This window comes from Callithrix jacchus, chromosome 18 (genome assembly GCF_049354715.1).
Source record: "Callithrix jacchus isolate 240 chromosome 18, calJac240_pri, whole genome shotgun sequence".
NCBI lineage: Eukaryota > Metazoa > Chordata > Mammalia > Primates > Cebidae > Callithrix > Callithrix jacchus.
This window is the reverse complement of record NC_133519.1, coordinates 4,435,369-4,450,107: the sequence shown is the minus strand read 5'-3', so window position 1 is coordinate 4,450,107 and position 14,739 is coordinate 4,435,369. Positions and strand designations below refer to the sequence as shown.

General features: G+C 49.7%; 1 pseudogene; it reads left to right on the top strand.

The window, feature by feature from the left end:
* Window positions 1–7,578: 7,578 nt before the first annotated feature.
* On the top strand, window positions 7,579–9,713 carry LOC128930952 (transmembrane protein 121B-like; annotated as a pseudogene).
* Window positions 9,714–14,739: the final 5,026 nt, after the last annotated feature.

Sequence of the window (14,739 nt, the reverse complement as noted above, 5' to 3'; positions counted from 1 at the left end):
GTCAGGAGTTCAAGAGCAGCCTGGCTAACATGGTGAAACCCTGTCTTTACTAAAAATACAAAACAATTATCTGGGTTTGATGGTGGGTGCCTGTAGTCCCAGCTGCTTGGGAGGCTGAGACCAGACAATTTCTTAAATCTGGGAGGCAGAGGTTGCAGTGAGCCAAGACTGCATCCCTGCACTCCAGCCTGGGTGACACAGTGAGATTCTGTGTCAAAATAAAATAGAATAAAATGAAATGAAATAGTTTGAATACAGGTAGTCTGGCTCTAGTGTGTGTACCCTTCACTACTATGCTGTATTGTCTTTTATGATTACATAGTGAACTTCTTTATCTCTAAGAATATTCTTTGTCATATAGTTTATTTTTTCCAGCATTAGTATTGCTAACCCCACTTTTTAAAGTTGGTGTTTGCCTAGTTTAATTATATACATGCATTAAATCGTATTTGTGTATTTTTTCTTCAACCTTTTTAAACTTTGTCTTTATATTTTAGGAATATTTCTCTTTTTATTTTATTTTTTATTTATTTTTTGAGACAGGGTCTTGCTCTGTCAACCAGGCTGGGGTACACTGCAACCTCCAACTTCTGGGCTCAAGGGATCCTCCCACTTCAGCCTCCCAACTAGCAGGAACTATAGGCATGTATCACTACACCTGGCTAATTAAAAAGAATTTTTTTTCTAAAGGCATCTCACTTTGTTGCCCAGTCTGGGCTCAAGGATTCCTCCTGCCTCAGCCTCCTAAAGAGCTGGGATTACAGGCATGAGCCACCATGCCAGGCCGTGGGTTATTTCTTGTAAAAGCCTATAACTGGAAATTAAAAAAATAAATCCAAGCTGATCATCTGTTGTTTAATATGACATCTTTTGTGATTACTGATTATGTAGCTTCATTTCTATAGTCCATTGCATTCTGACTTCTGTTATCTCTGATGAGAAGTCTGCCATTAATTTAATTGTTGTTTGTTGTAAGTCGTTTGTTTTTCACCGTTTGATTTTCTTAAGCTCCTTTTCCTGCCTAGAGTTCTACAATTTTACTTGAAAACATCTAGGAGCATGTTTATTTTTATTCATCCTGTTTAGGAGAATGAATTCCTAAATCTGTGGATTGGAGAAGTTCTTTCACCAATTTTTGAAAATTCTCAGTTCAAGTTTCTTTGCTGTCTTTCCCTTATTCCTTCTATTTTCTCCTTCTGGAGCTTCTGTCAGACATATTTTAGATCTTCCAATCTATCTCTCATGTCTCCTGTCTCATATATTTTCAGTCTCCTCTCTGTGCTACAGTCTAGAGACTGTCCTCATATATATTATTACATTCACTCACTTCAGTTGTGTCTAACTGGCTGTTGAGCTCATCCATTAATTTTTTTCAGTGGCTATCCAGTAATGTCTGCTATTTGCAGTTTTACTGTTTATGGTTTCAGTTCCATGGTAAAGCACTGTCTGAAATATTAAGACATTTTGAGAGAGAGAGGTACCACATTCACTTTCATTATAATATATTGTTATAATTGTTCTATTATGTGTTATTGTTAATCTCCTACTGTATCTAATTTATGAATTAAACTTTATCATAGCTATGTATAAAAAAAACTGTGTGTGTGTGTGTGTGTGTGTGTGTGTGTGTGTGTGTATCTCCTCAGTTTCAGGCATCCACTGGAGGTCTTGAAATGAATCCCTCAAGGACTACTATATACTTGAAATCTGAAGGTTTCTTTTATTTTCTTTTTTGAGACAGGGTCTTGCTCTGTCACCCAGGCTGAAGTACAGCGGCATGATCATAGCTCACTGTAACCTCCTCTTGGCCTCAAATGATCCTCCCACATTAGCCTCCTGGGGGGCTAGGACTACAGACTTATGCCACCATGTTCAGCTACTTAAACTATATATATATACTTTAGGCTGGGTGTGATGGCTCACACCTATGATCCCAGCAGTTTGGGAGGCCAAGGCAGGCAGATCACCTGAGGTCAGGAGGTCAAGACTAGCCTGGCCAACATGGCAAAACCCCGTCTCTACTAAAAACATAAAAATGAGCGAGTTGTGGTGTCAGGTGCTTGTAATCCCAGCTACATTGGAGACTGAGGCATGAGAATCTCTTGAACCCAGGAGGCAGAGGTTGCAGTGAGCTGAGATCATGCCACTGCACTCCAGCCTGGGGTACAGTGAGACTCTGTCTCAAAAAAAAAACGTTATTTTTAGAGATGAGGTCTTGCTATGCTTCCCAGGCTGATCTCGAATGCATCTGACCAGGTTTTTTGTTTGTTTATTTTTTAGCAAGTCTGGTAGGACTGAAGTGTGTGTTTGTTTATTTTCTCCCAAGGTAGAGTATTGCTTTGTCTCCCAGGCTGCAGTGCAGTGGCACAATCTAAGCTCACTGCAACCTCTGCTTCCCAGGTTCAGGCAATTCTCCTGCCTCTACCTCCTGAGTAGCTGGGATTACAGGAGTGAGCCACCATGCCCAGCTAATTTTTTCTATTTTTAGTAGAGACAGGGTTTCACCATGTTGGCTGGGCTGGTCTCAAACTCCTGACCTTGTCATCCACCCACCTTCACCTCCCAAAGTGCTGGGATTACAGGTGGGAGCCACCATGCCTGGCTAGTGTTTTTTTTTAAATTGTTTCCTTTTTTGTATTGAGTTTTTATAGTGTAACGTTTTAATTTCTTTAATGACTTCTAAACTAATGTTTTGGATTATTGTCTTAGTGTCACTCTAGAGCTTATACATATTAGCTTATCAAAATTCACTTCAGATTTATATCACCTTAATTCCAGTGAGTTAAAAAAACTTCATTTCTATTCCTTCTTTGTTTTCTGGTGCTATTACTATTATACACTATACATATATAACTTTTTTTGAGACAGGGTCTTGCTATGTTGCTCAGGCTGGAGTGCAGTGGTGCAGTTGGGGCTCACTGTAGCCTCAGTCTCCTGGGCTCAAGTGATCCTCCCACCTCAGTCTCCTAAGTGGCATAGGCATGTGCCACTATGCCTGGCTAATTTTTGTTTGTTTCTTTGAGGCAGAGTCTTGCTCTGTCTCCCAGGCTGGAGTGCAGTGGTGAGATCTCAGCTCATTGCAACATCTGTTTCCTTGGTTCAAGCAATTCTCCTCCCTCAGCTTCCCTAGTAGAGTAGCTGGGACTATACCATGCTAATTTTTTTTAATGGCTGGTTAATTTAAAAAATACTTTTTGTAGAGACAGGGTTTTGCCATGTTGTCTAGGCTGGTCTCAAACTCCTTAGCTCAGGCAGTCCACATGCCTTGGCCTCCCAAAGGCTAGGACTACAGGCGTGAGCCACCATGCCTGGCCTATATATAAGATATTAAAAAATATCTAACTGTATCTGTATTTTACTATTTCTGGTGGTTTTTTTATTTTTTAATGAATTTGCATTACCATCTGATGTCATTTCCTTGCATTAATACAGTTTGCTCTTAACTACCTTCTTTGTGCTGTTATTGTCAAATGTATTACATGTCTATATGTTAAAGGCCCAACAATACAGCTATAGTATTTTTTTTCTTTTTAAAGACGGGGTTTCACCCTGTTGGTCAGGCTGGTCTTGAACTATTGACCTCAGGTGATCTGCCTGCCTTGGCCTCCAAAGTGTTTGGATTACAGGCATGAGCCACCATGCCTGGCCAACAGTTATAGTTTTATGCAATTGCTTATTTAATAGATTAAGAGAAGAAATATGCAAAACACCTATTTTTGAAAAATTTTTTGGGGAAATGGAGTTTCACTCTATCACCCAGGCTAAAGTACAGTTCCCGGGTTCAAACGATGCTTCTCAGCCTCCTGAGTGGCTGGGACTATAGGCCTGTGCCACCAAGCCCCACTAATTTTTGTATTTTTAGTAAAGATGGGGTTTTGCCACATTGACCAGGCTGGTCTTGAACTCCTGACCTCAGCTGATCCACCTACCTCAGTCTCCCAAAGTGCTGGAATTACAGGCGTGAGCCATCATGCCTGGCCTAAATTTAAATTTAGATAGCCACATGCTAGATAGCATGGCTAAGTGAGACTGACTACATATCTGAAGGCATTCACACCCTCGTGTATTTCACTTTCCAGTCTGGTTACCTATTCGTTTATGGTTCCAAGAGTTTTCCTTACTCTTTGAGATTAACTGCATTTAAAGAATGTTCTATTTCATTGAGTGTTTTTTTTTTTGTAAGCTAGGGAGTTTTTGATATGCTTTAATTCACTGTATTGCCAGAATTAGAACATAGTCTGTGTATCTCCATTTTCCATTCCCTCTAATCCATTGTCTGCACGATCAAGCAACTCTTTTTTGTTCTTTTTCTTTTTTTTATTTATTCTTTTTCTTTAAAAAAGACAGGGTTTCCCCATGTTTGTCAGTCTGGTCTTGAACTCCCGACCTCAGGTAATCCACCCACCTTGGTCTCCAAAGTGCTTGGAATACAGGCGTGAGCCACCGCACCCGGCTGATCAAGCAGCTTTTCTAACATGCACATCTGTGCTTGGTGTACTCCTGATTTCAAGAGTTCCTTCCTGCCTTAGAATGCAGCCCAGGTTTGGCCTGGGCTTGGTGGCCCACGGGAACTCAGCTCTGCCTGTGTCCTCAGCTGTGCCTTTCATCAAATGGTCTCCTGTACTTAAATTCAAGCATAGCCAATATTTGTCACTCTGTACAGGGCCTGCTACTTTATGCCTTAGGCCCTTTGTCCATCTTGGTCCTGACTGCTCTTCTGATCCAGCTCTACCTCCAATCTGCTCCCCAGCACCTGCTGAGTTTTCAAAACAGCACTCTTGTCTTGCCCTCTGTGAAGGCTTTGCTGCCCCACTCCTGTTTTGTATCTCTTCTGGACCTTGAATTTGGTCATAATATTCATAATACTTTATTGTGCTTAATTGCTTATATGTCTATGTCCCTCCTAATAAAGAACTTGGTTTATCTTTTGTTGTTTTGTTTTGTTTTGTTTTGAGACAGGGCAGGGTGTGGGCTGAGGAGTGGGAGGGCGCTCTTCCCTGGCTCTCAGAAGTCCAGCTCTTCCTTCATCAGCTACTTCCTTTTTTTTTGAGATACAGTTTCACTGTGTCACTCAGGCTGGAGTGCAATGGCGTGACCTCGGCTCACTGCCACCTCCACCTCCAAGGTTCAAGTGATTCTCTTGCCTCTGCCTTCCCGAGTAGCTGGGATTACAGGTGCATGCCACCATGCCTGGCTAATTTTTGTGTTGTTAGTAGAGATGGGGTCTCACCGTGTTGGCCAGGCTGGTCTCAAAGTCCTGACCTCAAGTGATCTTCCTGCCTCTGCTTCCCAAATTGCTGGGATAACAGGCATGAGCCACTTCACCCCACCAGCTGCTTCCTTCTTCCACCACTTTGCTTACTTGTACAGGAGGCCTGAGCCTGATTCTGTGTGAGCTGCCAGCTGGTGTTTTCCCTGAAGGGACTGGGAAACTGCCATAATCACCCCCATTAGCAGTTGGCAGACCCCCAACAAGACCATTTTTTGACCTGGACTGGCTTAGCTCTGATAACTCTGGGCCTGCTGTGTTGCTTGCCATGAGTGGTGGCTGCACCCGCTAGACCATTCAATCCCCACCCAGCTCCATGTGGGTGGACCCTGGCCCCAACTGGCACCCTGGATGTCTCACACCGTAAGCCTGTGAAGACCAGCTCCAAGAATCAGCGCTCCTAATCATGGCAGCTTTGCTCCCCAGCACTTACCAAAGTGCAATGCTGTGGGAGAGTAGAACTCAGAGTCCAGCGAGAAAACAGCCATTGGTGGCCCCTGCTATGAGTGGACGTTCCCTGGGAAGCTAAGGCTAAGTGGAATGATGATCACATGGAAACCTTTAACTGAGCATGGACTCCTAGCCAGGGCCTGGCTCTGTCATCGAAGACAGATTACACACAGGATCTCTCTTCATACAGCAACCCGTTAAGGTAGGGGTGGGGTCTTTTTTATAGATCAGCTTTGTGAGGTGAAATATCCAGGATAAGACCACAAACGTGTTAAGTGGCACAGCTGGGACAGCGGCCCCAGAGCTCCTCCTGCCTTCACCACCATGCCTGCTTTCCAAAGGTTGTGTGTTCAGGAGAGGTAGAAATGGTGCAGGTTCTAAATTGTATATCTACCAGGGATTGGCTGTGCAGACTCTGGGGAACTGGAAAAGGCAGATTTGCCTGAAACTGACCCTCATTCAAGAGGTGGATTTAGAAGCGGCTCTGACTAAGCCCTGCAGCTCCACTGCATGTGCTCCCTCACACTGCATAGTGTTGTCATGCTGCAAGTTGTTACCTAGGGAAGATGAGCCCACAGCAACACTTCAAAGGTCATGAAATTAGGGAGGACACAGGCCACCCAAAGGGTGTGGAGGCCAACAGGCCAGGCAGGCTTCCTGGTCTCCTTTCATGCAGCTGGGAATGGAATGTCTCCATTATTGGTGAGCCTCAGATTGTTTTTCAGCCCGAACTGCTCTAGTCATTTCCTTCTCCCTTAAATCCCCAAAGGCAGCACTCTACCTTCTGCCTTCCAGAGCTGCTGCATGGACATCCAGACCCAGCCATGGATGAGTCCTTGGGTGAGCTGCTGTGCCCTTTCTCCTGAAGCTTTCTACGGAGGGTTACCACCTACATTTCTTCCTTGGTGTCTCTGTCTACCGTGACTGGCTGTAACCCTCACCATCATCCCTTTGGAGTGCCCACACTTCTAAATGTCCCTTTATTTTCCTCTCTGCTAGACACATCTTCCTATTATGTCCCATTCTGCTTTTAAAACATTTGAGAAGCCCGCTGGGTGGATACCACTAGCCTCTCCTCCTAGGCAGGGTGTTTCTCCATCCTCTGGGTCATCCCTGAGATGGCTCCTGACCCCAGTGCTGGGCATACAGATGTTTAGGACTGTAGGTGTGGGACTGCTGCCTGGCCCTTTTTGCCAACATGGCCTTTCTCCTCCACCGGGGTTTAGTGCCTTAGGGAGAGGTGGATAGGCCCCGGGGAGGGCAGTGGATGGAGGGTGGAGGGAAGCTGCCTTTTGCCTATGTCAGAGCTGAGAAGGCCAGGGGCAAAGCCCGCCCAGTTGCCTGAGTCCATAGCTTGGGGGCACCGAAGCCATCTAGGCACTGGGGCCCTGGGGTGCAGTTGGTGGGATTCCCAGCCACTTCCTTAGGAGTCCGCGCTCCCTCAGAGTCCAAGGTGGGTCGTCTAGCTCTGGCGGCCGCCCACACCTCCTCCACTTCCTCCAGGCCACAGGGCTCCCCACCGGACTCTAAAGCTCAGCACCTCTGCCCCTTTTCCTGCTGATACAGCGTGCAGCGCTTTCCCCTCCTCTGGTCTCGCCGCCTCCTCTCCCCCTCGAATCCAGTCCTGGTTTCCCCGCCGCCAGCCTCCCTCCCTCCTGGCAGGCTCGCTTCCCACCCTGCCCACCATCACCGCGGTCTGCTCCGCTCCGCGCCTGTCCCAGCTCCCACCCCGCTCGGTCCAGCTCGCCCAGTCCAGTGTCTCCAGTCCGGATCTCGCCGCCGCCCGGCCCAGGTGCGAGTCCCCACCACGGGGGAGGGGGCGGGCCCTGCTTCCCTCGGCTGCCTCGCCCACCCGGAGTTGTCGGGGAGGGAGCAGCTGGGGGACCTCCGGAGCCGCTCGGAGGACAATGCGACCAGCGCTCAGCCACCCTCGCTCGGTCTCCTCCGCGCCGGGCCCCTTCCCGCCACCCCCTGCCACCGCCCGGCTGCAGCCGCTCTTCCTCCGCGGGGGCTCCTTTCGTGGCCAGAGAGGCTCCGGCGACAGTAACACCAGCACCAGCGCCAGCCACGGGGAAGGCAGCAGCAGACGCAGCCAGGGCGGCGGCTCCCCGAGCAGCAGCACTGGAGCTGAGCGTGAGGAGGAACACGGGAGCCTGAGCGTCAGCAAGCCACTGGTGCCCAACGCAGCGCTCCCGGGGCTGCCAGCTCAGGGGGGCGCCCCTGTTGTCCCCGCACCGGCCGCCTTCTCCTCCTCCTCCGACACCTCCTCCTCCAGCTCCACGCCCATCTCCTACTGCAGCATGACAGCCGCGGACTTCCGCGGCGACGGGTCGGGCAGCGGAGCCTCCTGCTGTTCTTGTTGCTGCTGCTGCTGCGGCCGTCCGGCCTGGCCCGGCCGCAGGGATCGGCGCCGCGGCTGCGCCCGAGTCCCGGGTGCCGCTGGGGCTACCAGGCGCTGTCCGTAGTGCTGCTGCTGGCGCAGGGCAGCCTGCTGGACCTGTATCTCATCGCCGTCACCGACCTGTACTGGTGCTCCTGGATCGCAACGGACCTGCTGGTGGTGGTGGGCTGGGCCAACTTCTTCGCCAAGAACAGCCAGGGCTGTCAGGTCAGTGCGGCCAGCAGCGCGCATCACCCGCACCACCACCACGCCGCACCGCCCCTGCGCTTGCCTGCCCCCTTGGCCGCCTCCTCCAGGGCCAAGGTGTGTGGACCGGGGGGGGGGCGCGGCGGCGCGGGGGGCGGCCTGGGGGTGGCCGCGACAGTGAGCGAGTTCGCCTTCACCTACCCGGCCCGGCTTATCTATTTCATAGCCTTCAAGCCCAAGGTGGTGCTGATCCTGGGCACGTCCATCCTAGAGCTGCACCCTTCCTTCGGCACCATGGGCTTCTGCCTCACCATGGTGCTGTTGGTGCCCCTGCTCTACAGCTTTGTGTGGGCCATCAGCGAGGCGGGCGCACTGCCCGGCTTGGCCGGACCCCTGCTGCTGCAGCCCCAGTGGCACCTTGCAGCCTGATGCTTCCTGGGCACGTGCCTGGAGCTGCTCAGCAGCTTCACGTTGGTGGAGCTGATGCTGGTAGGTCTGCGTGCAGTTGCCCGCTCACCTGCGCTACCTGCTCATCGCCGTCTACTTCCTTACCCTCGCCTTGCCAGTGCTCTGGCTCTATGAGCTCAACGCTGCTGCCACAGCAGCGGCATCCGGGGGCCAGGCCTCTGGTCCGGCAGCTGCTGCCTCCTTCTGCGCCTGCTGGGCGGCTGCCTGGTGGACGTGCCCTTGCTGGCGCTGTGCTGCCTCCTGGTGGTCAGCTACCAGCAGCCCCTCTCCATCTTCATGCTCAAGAACCTTTTTGTTCTCAGCTGCCAAGGCCTGGAGGCACTGGGGGGGCTGCTGGGACTGGGGCAGTTGGGTCTCTCCGAGTCAGGCCAGAGGGGGCTATGGTGCTCTGCCCTCCGCCCCTCCACCGCCTCCACCACCACCTCAGGGAGGCTCCCAGCTGGCCATTGCATTTCGGAGAATGACGGGGGTGCCCATGGCTATGTCAACACCCTGGCTGTGACCTCCTAGAATTGAGGGTGAAGGCATGGGTCCCTGGTTTTGGGTTGAGAGTCCCCAACTCCCTTATCTTTTACCTTCTGTCACCCAGATTTGATCAGGCTCTGTTTGGAAGAGGTAACCCTTTTTAAGGCTGAAGTCCAGGGTGTCCTTCTGCACCCCTGGGGTGAGGACCGCTTGGAGGGAGACCAGCAGTTAATGGTGAGGGAGCTAGGCGCACTTACTGTCTTTCTTCTATCCTACTCCTATCCTGACCTAGGAGCTGGTAGCTCTGCTTCTTTCTTTGCCCACCTTCACTCTAATTGCCATCCATCAGGAGGAGAGAAGTGCTCAGCCTTGGGTCTTCTTCCTGACTTAGAAGTGCCGGCCTCTTTCAGGCTGTGGTTGGTGGCCATTGTCCCATGCCTTGACCCAGAACCCACTTTCCACTGATGTGTCTATTTGATTTCTTCTGGGTGATAGATGCAAAGTGTATGTATCTCTGTGTGTGTAGTGTTGTTTTCTTGCACCCACCCTGTGACTCTTTGCAATGGGTAGGACATCTGGGGAGGCCCTGCCCCTTATACCTTAGTTACCACCACCCTCCTCTTTTCTGCCTGGATTTGTGACCATAAATTCCCAGGAAGAGCTGGGCCCCTGGGAGCTGCCCAGGTACTCCCTTTGAAGGAAGAAGCTCTCCCAGGATCTTCCTCAATCCTGCTCCTCTCTTCTTAGCTCAGAGGGAGGAGGGGATCCATTCTCTAAGGACCAAACTGTGCCCTTTCTTGGGTGAGTGAGCATTTCTACCTCCATGCTTTCAACTTTTGTTGCATCATGCACTGATGCTGCTTGCAAAAAATGAGACAAAATACTCAGAAGTTGCATTCTCCATGGCCACTGGCTCCAGCTGGGGTTGGGTGCCAGTGTTATTACAGGGTCTGTGAGTATCAGCCATTGGCTTGGCCTCCCACTCTTCTTCCCTCTGCACCTAGAACTCTTATCCTTCCTGTGGTTTGGTGCCGACTAGGTCAGATCTGGGTTTAGAGCAATAGCTTTGGTGGGGTTCCTAGATGGACATGAAGTTGACCCTCCCATAGGCCCAGGAGAGCAGGAAGCCCCATTCCACACTTGTCCTTCCTCTAGGAAGTGTAGATCAGAAAGTGAGGTGGTGACCTCCTGCCTCTGGTCTGACCGAGTCTCACTAGGGCCAAGGCAGCCTGCAGCACTTTCCCTCCTAGATTCCTCTCATTGAGGGTGATGACAAGAGACATCTGGGGGCTCAGAGTCTTGGTGTGGAATTTCACTCCTGCAATCTTTGAGGCAGGATAAGTATTTTTACATATTTTAAGGGTGCAGGAGCACAGCAGGGAACAAGGCCAGAAAATACTTCCATCCTCAACAGGACACAATGGGGGTGAAGCTTGCAGAATATTTTTTTTATAAGATGGGGGCTTCATTATGTTGGTCAGGCTGGTCTTGAACTCCCAACCTCAGGTGATCCACCCACCTTGGCCTCCAAAGTCCTTGGTTTATAGGTATGAGCCACCATGCTTGACCGCTTGCAGAATTTTTATTTCCCCTTCTCCCTTCTTATGTTTGGGAAGTTTTATGTGGTGTAATAAACCCTAGGTGAATTAATGGAAGATGTTATTCTAATTCTGATTGTGTCACTCACTGGCTTTGAGTGACATATTGTTTTTATTTTCTAGGCCTGTTTTCTATTATAAAAGTAGAAGTTAGATGAGTGATCTCTAAGTTTGAAGGTAATTCCAACTCTCAGTTTTTGAGTTTGTGGCTCTTGAAAACCCTAGTCCTGATGCTCCCTGTACAGGTGGCCAGGAGAGAAGCCAGCCAGGCTGCAGCAGCAGAACATTCCCTGCTCTGCATTGGGTGGACAAAGCTCCAGCAGAGGCCAGAGGGAGAGCTTGGGCTTCTGGGCTGGGTGTGAGGCAAGACTGGCACAGCTGAAGTGTCCACAGCACCACCCACAGAGAGGGCCAGAAGTGCCAAATCACTGGACATGAACTCAGCACTCATCAAGCCCCCACCTCCTGCTTGAAGCGCACCTCCCAACCACTTGGGGGCTTGAAACAGAGACACCCTGTAGACAGATGTAAGAGGGGCTGAGGGCTTGATCAGAGTTCTCTTGAGCCTCCTCATGCTCCCAGAGCAGGGAAGGGTGGGAGAAAATGTTTACACTTGATCCACGATCTGTGCTTCCAGTTCCTCACCCTATGTGACCCAAAAGCTGCCCGGATTTCACATTTAGTTTGTTTCTGCCTTCTTCCTCCACCCCCACTGATGTCTCTTCCCTTCCTTTCATTGGACTTGAGCTTCTGGGGCCTGGGCCCTGGGTTGCTACCAACAGCTGCTCCCTGTTCCCATGTCCTCTCTCCAGCTTTTCTGTTTCTCTTATACCTAATCTCAGTAACTGTGAAAGGACATTGTGTCTGAGACATGGCTGGCCACTGGCCAGCCCCCTGACCTCCACCTTTCTGTTGTTTAGATGGCCATCTCCTGTCTGGTCTCCCTGGTTGTAAAATCTCTGTACTGTTAGATTTTGGTGGGAGGCTGTGATAAGTTCCAACGAGTTGCCACTTCCCTGGATATGCCAAGAGGTTGATGGCAACTAGCCCAATTCTGGCAGAGACCAGGCATGCAACTCAGCCCCAGTCACCCTGTTTTACACATGTGGGTCAAGCACTATGCGCTCAGAGGGTCAGGCCCTTGCACTCACCTCCCTTGCCCCATTCATTCTGACCCTTGAAGCTTCCTTTCCCTTGCTTTCTAGCACATCACTGGTGCAGGGGCAAACCTGAGATTTCCCCATGGGCTTGACAGCCAAGGAGGTTCCCTGTCTCCCGAGGCCAATGCCAGCACATACATCATTCATAGCGGGACCCTGGGCTCAGAATCATGAGAATTGCCTGCTCCTAATGTTTCTGCCAGTCAGAGTATTCCTCTCTAAGTTCCCAAATCCTTACTTATTTAAAAAAGACTAGACCTTCTCTAAAGACTGTTCCATTTTAACATGCCCTGATTCTGCATCTGTGGGTTTGTGAGAGAGATAGCTGGCGGTGAGAGCCTGGAGGAAGGAGGGAAGTGGCACCTCACTAGCATTTATCACTTTTTCCCTTTTCTTTTTAAAGTAAACCCAGACTCTCTTCTGAAAATAAAAAAACTTGAGACTTGTGACAAGCTTCCTGTGTGGTTTAACATCTTTTCTGTCTTGATTTCCTTATGAAGTTTTTAAATGTCACGGTGACATTCTCCATTATTTTATAGGTTTGTGTTAACATTATGGGAACATCTTGGTCCTTTCCTTCTAGGCATTGGCATATGGCTCAGGGGACCAGTGAGGCTGTGGCCTGGGGCAGGTGAGTATCTGACAGGGTTTGTTGGCACAGCCAGCTCAGCTTTAATGGAGTCAGTCTGAGAGTGATTTTTCTTATCACCCTGGGCTCTCTCTCCCACTTTTCTTTCTTTCCTTCCTTCTTTCTTTTTCTTTCTTTCTGAGCTAGGGTCTTACTCTGTCACCCAGGCTGGAGTGCAGTGGTGCCATCTTAGTTCACTGCAGCCTCGAATTCTTGTGCTCAAGCAATCCTCCTGTCTCAACTTCCCAAGTAGATGGGACTACCGGTGTGTGCCACCATGCTCAGCTTCTCATTTCTTTCTAAGATTAGCTTTCCAAAGAGGAACATCTTGAGAAACTAATTTTTAAATACTGTGCCTTCCTCTATCACTCTTGTCCCATCCAGAAGCACATATTCTTACATATGAATAAGAGAAACAAGGCCATGTGTTTTTGTTTGGCTTTATTTTAACACAAAGGATAGTATTAAGTCTAAAGGTTGGGTCTGCATCTAAATAAACACACTGAGGTTTTCTTAGTACACAGGCAGCCTGTATTATACAGATCCTAGCTTGCTGCTTCTGGCTGTGCCAAAGGCGATGCAGGACTTTGACTCAGGAGATCCTGGGAGGTAAGAGTAGATGCTCCTGGGAGCCTGAGCTCTCTCTGCCTCTCGTGAGTTGTGGCTTTGCCTGTCATCTGGCCTCCTGGAACTTCATTATTTATAAAGCAAGAGCAACCACAGAAGACACATGGGAAATGGTCTTTTCCCCTGTGACACGTATAATTGCAACAAGGAACAGAATGTACATACAAAATCATTACAGAACAACGTAGAAACATATCTTCATTTCTCCCGGAAGTAAATGTAAAATAATATGATTGCTTTGACCAAGTATGTTATGAATATTTAGAAATGTCTTCTAGGGAAGCAAGCTGGCCCTGACCGATTTTGGTTTGCCAGGCATATCAGAAGTCAGTTTGTGACAAGTGGAGAAGGGCACAGAGTGACTTGTTCATGCTTAGGGAAGGCCCACCCCACCCCACACCTGGGCCTTGAGGCGTATGCCTGAGCAGTGGCCCTAAGAAAGAACAAAATAACGCAGCCTGTGGTTGACTGTGGGGCCCTCTGCACATCAGCCCCGTCCCTCCTCACAGCCACCTTCAGGGCTGCTTTCTATTTTCCTGAGGCCCCAAGAGGGGAGGTAGCTTGCACAATGTGGCACTGCAGTCAGGAGGAGCCAGTGCACACTCCCACATCTGTGCTCCAGGCAGCATGCAGTGATCGGCAGCTGCTTGGGTCCAGCTTTTTTTCCATGAAAACTCAGCCATTCTAGTAAAAAAGCAGGGGCTGATGTCACCTTCTGTGAAGATCTTATGGAACTTGTGGGCAGAGGAGGCCACTGGGACACCCATGCCAGGGAGCAGGCAAGCACAAGGGCCAGTCACATGCACTCTCCTTTCCACTTCCTCTCCTCCTGCTACCTGTCACCATGTTCCTTTTTCCTGTCTCATCAGAGAGGAAGGATCTGGTGAGCAAACTCATCCTACAGCCAATGACCTAAGAGGCTATTCCTCCTGGGAAGGACTCCAGGGTGAGGTGGGCTGGGCCAGGCTCCCTGGCACCCTTGAAATCAGGAGACAGGGAATGGGTGTTCCTCTCACAGGCAAGGCTGGCTCACCTGGGCGTGTACCCGCCTTCATCAACCTAAATGCACCGGACGAGAGTGTGCACCCAGTGCTAGGATCTGGGAGAGGCAATGGGGCATGGAAAGCCATGCAGAGGCAGAGGGCAAGATGGACTGGGAGGCCATTTCACAGTGAAGGACGCTCGGCGGGGAACACATCGGGGCACAGAATTAATCTTAACAGCTCGCACCACGGGTTGAAGGATAGTTGCTTTTCTTCATAGTCTTCTGCAAAATATAACCCATGGAATCCATATTGTGGCCGTTTTTCCACAATGTACATTGCTTACTCAGCCAGACACTTCCTGAGCTCCTTGGAGATGCCCAGTATGGGAATGCTTATTACTTTTAGAGTCTGAAAAAGCAAACACAGGAGGGAGAGAGCAATACCTAACAGCAGGGAAAGAGGCTCAATGGTGCATTAGGGGCACAGACTGCTCTGCCCCAG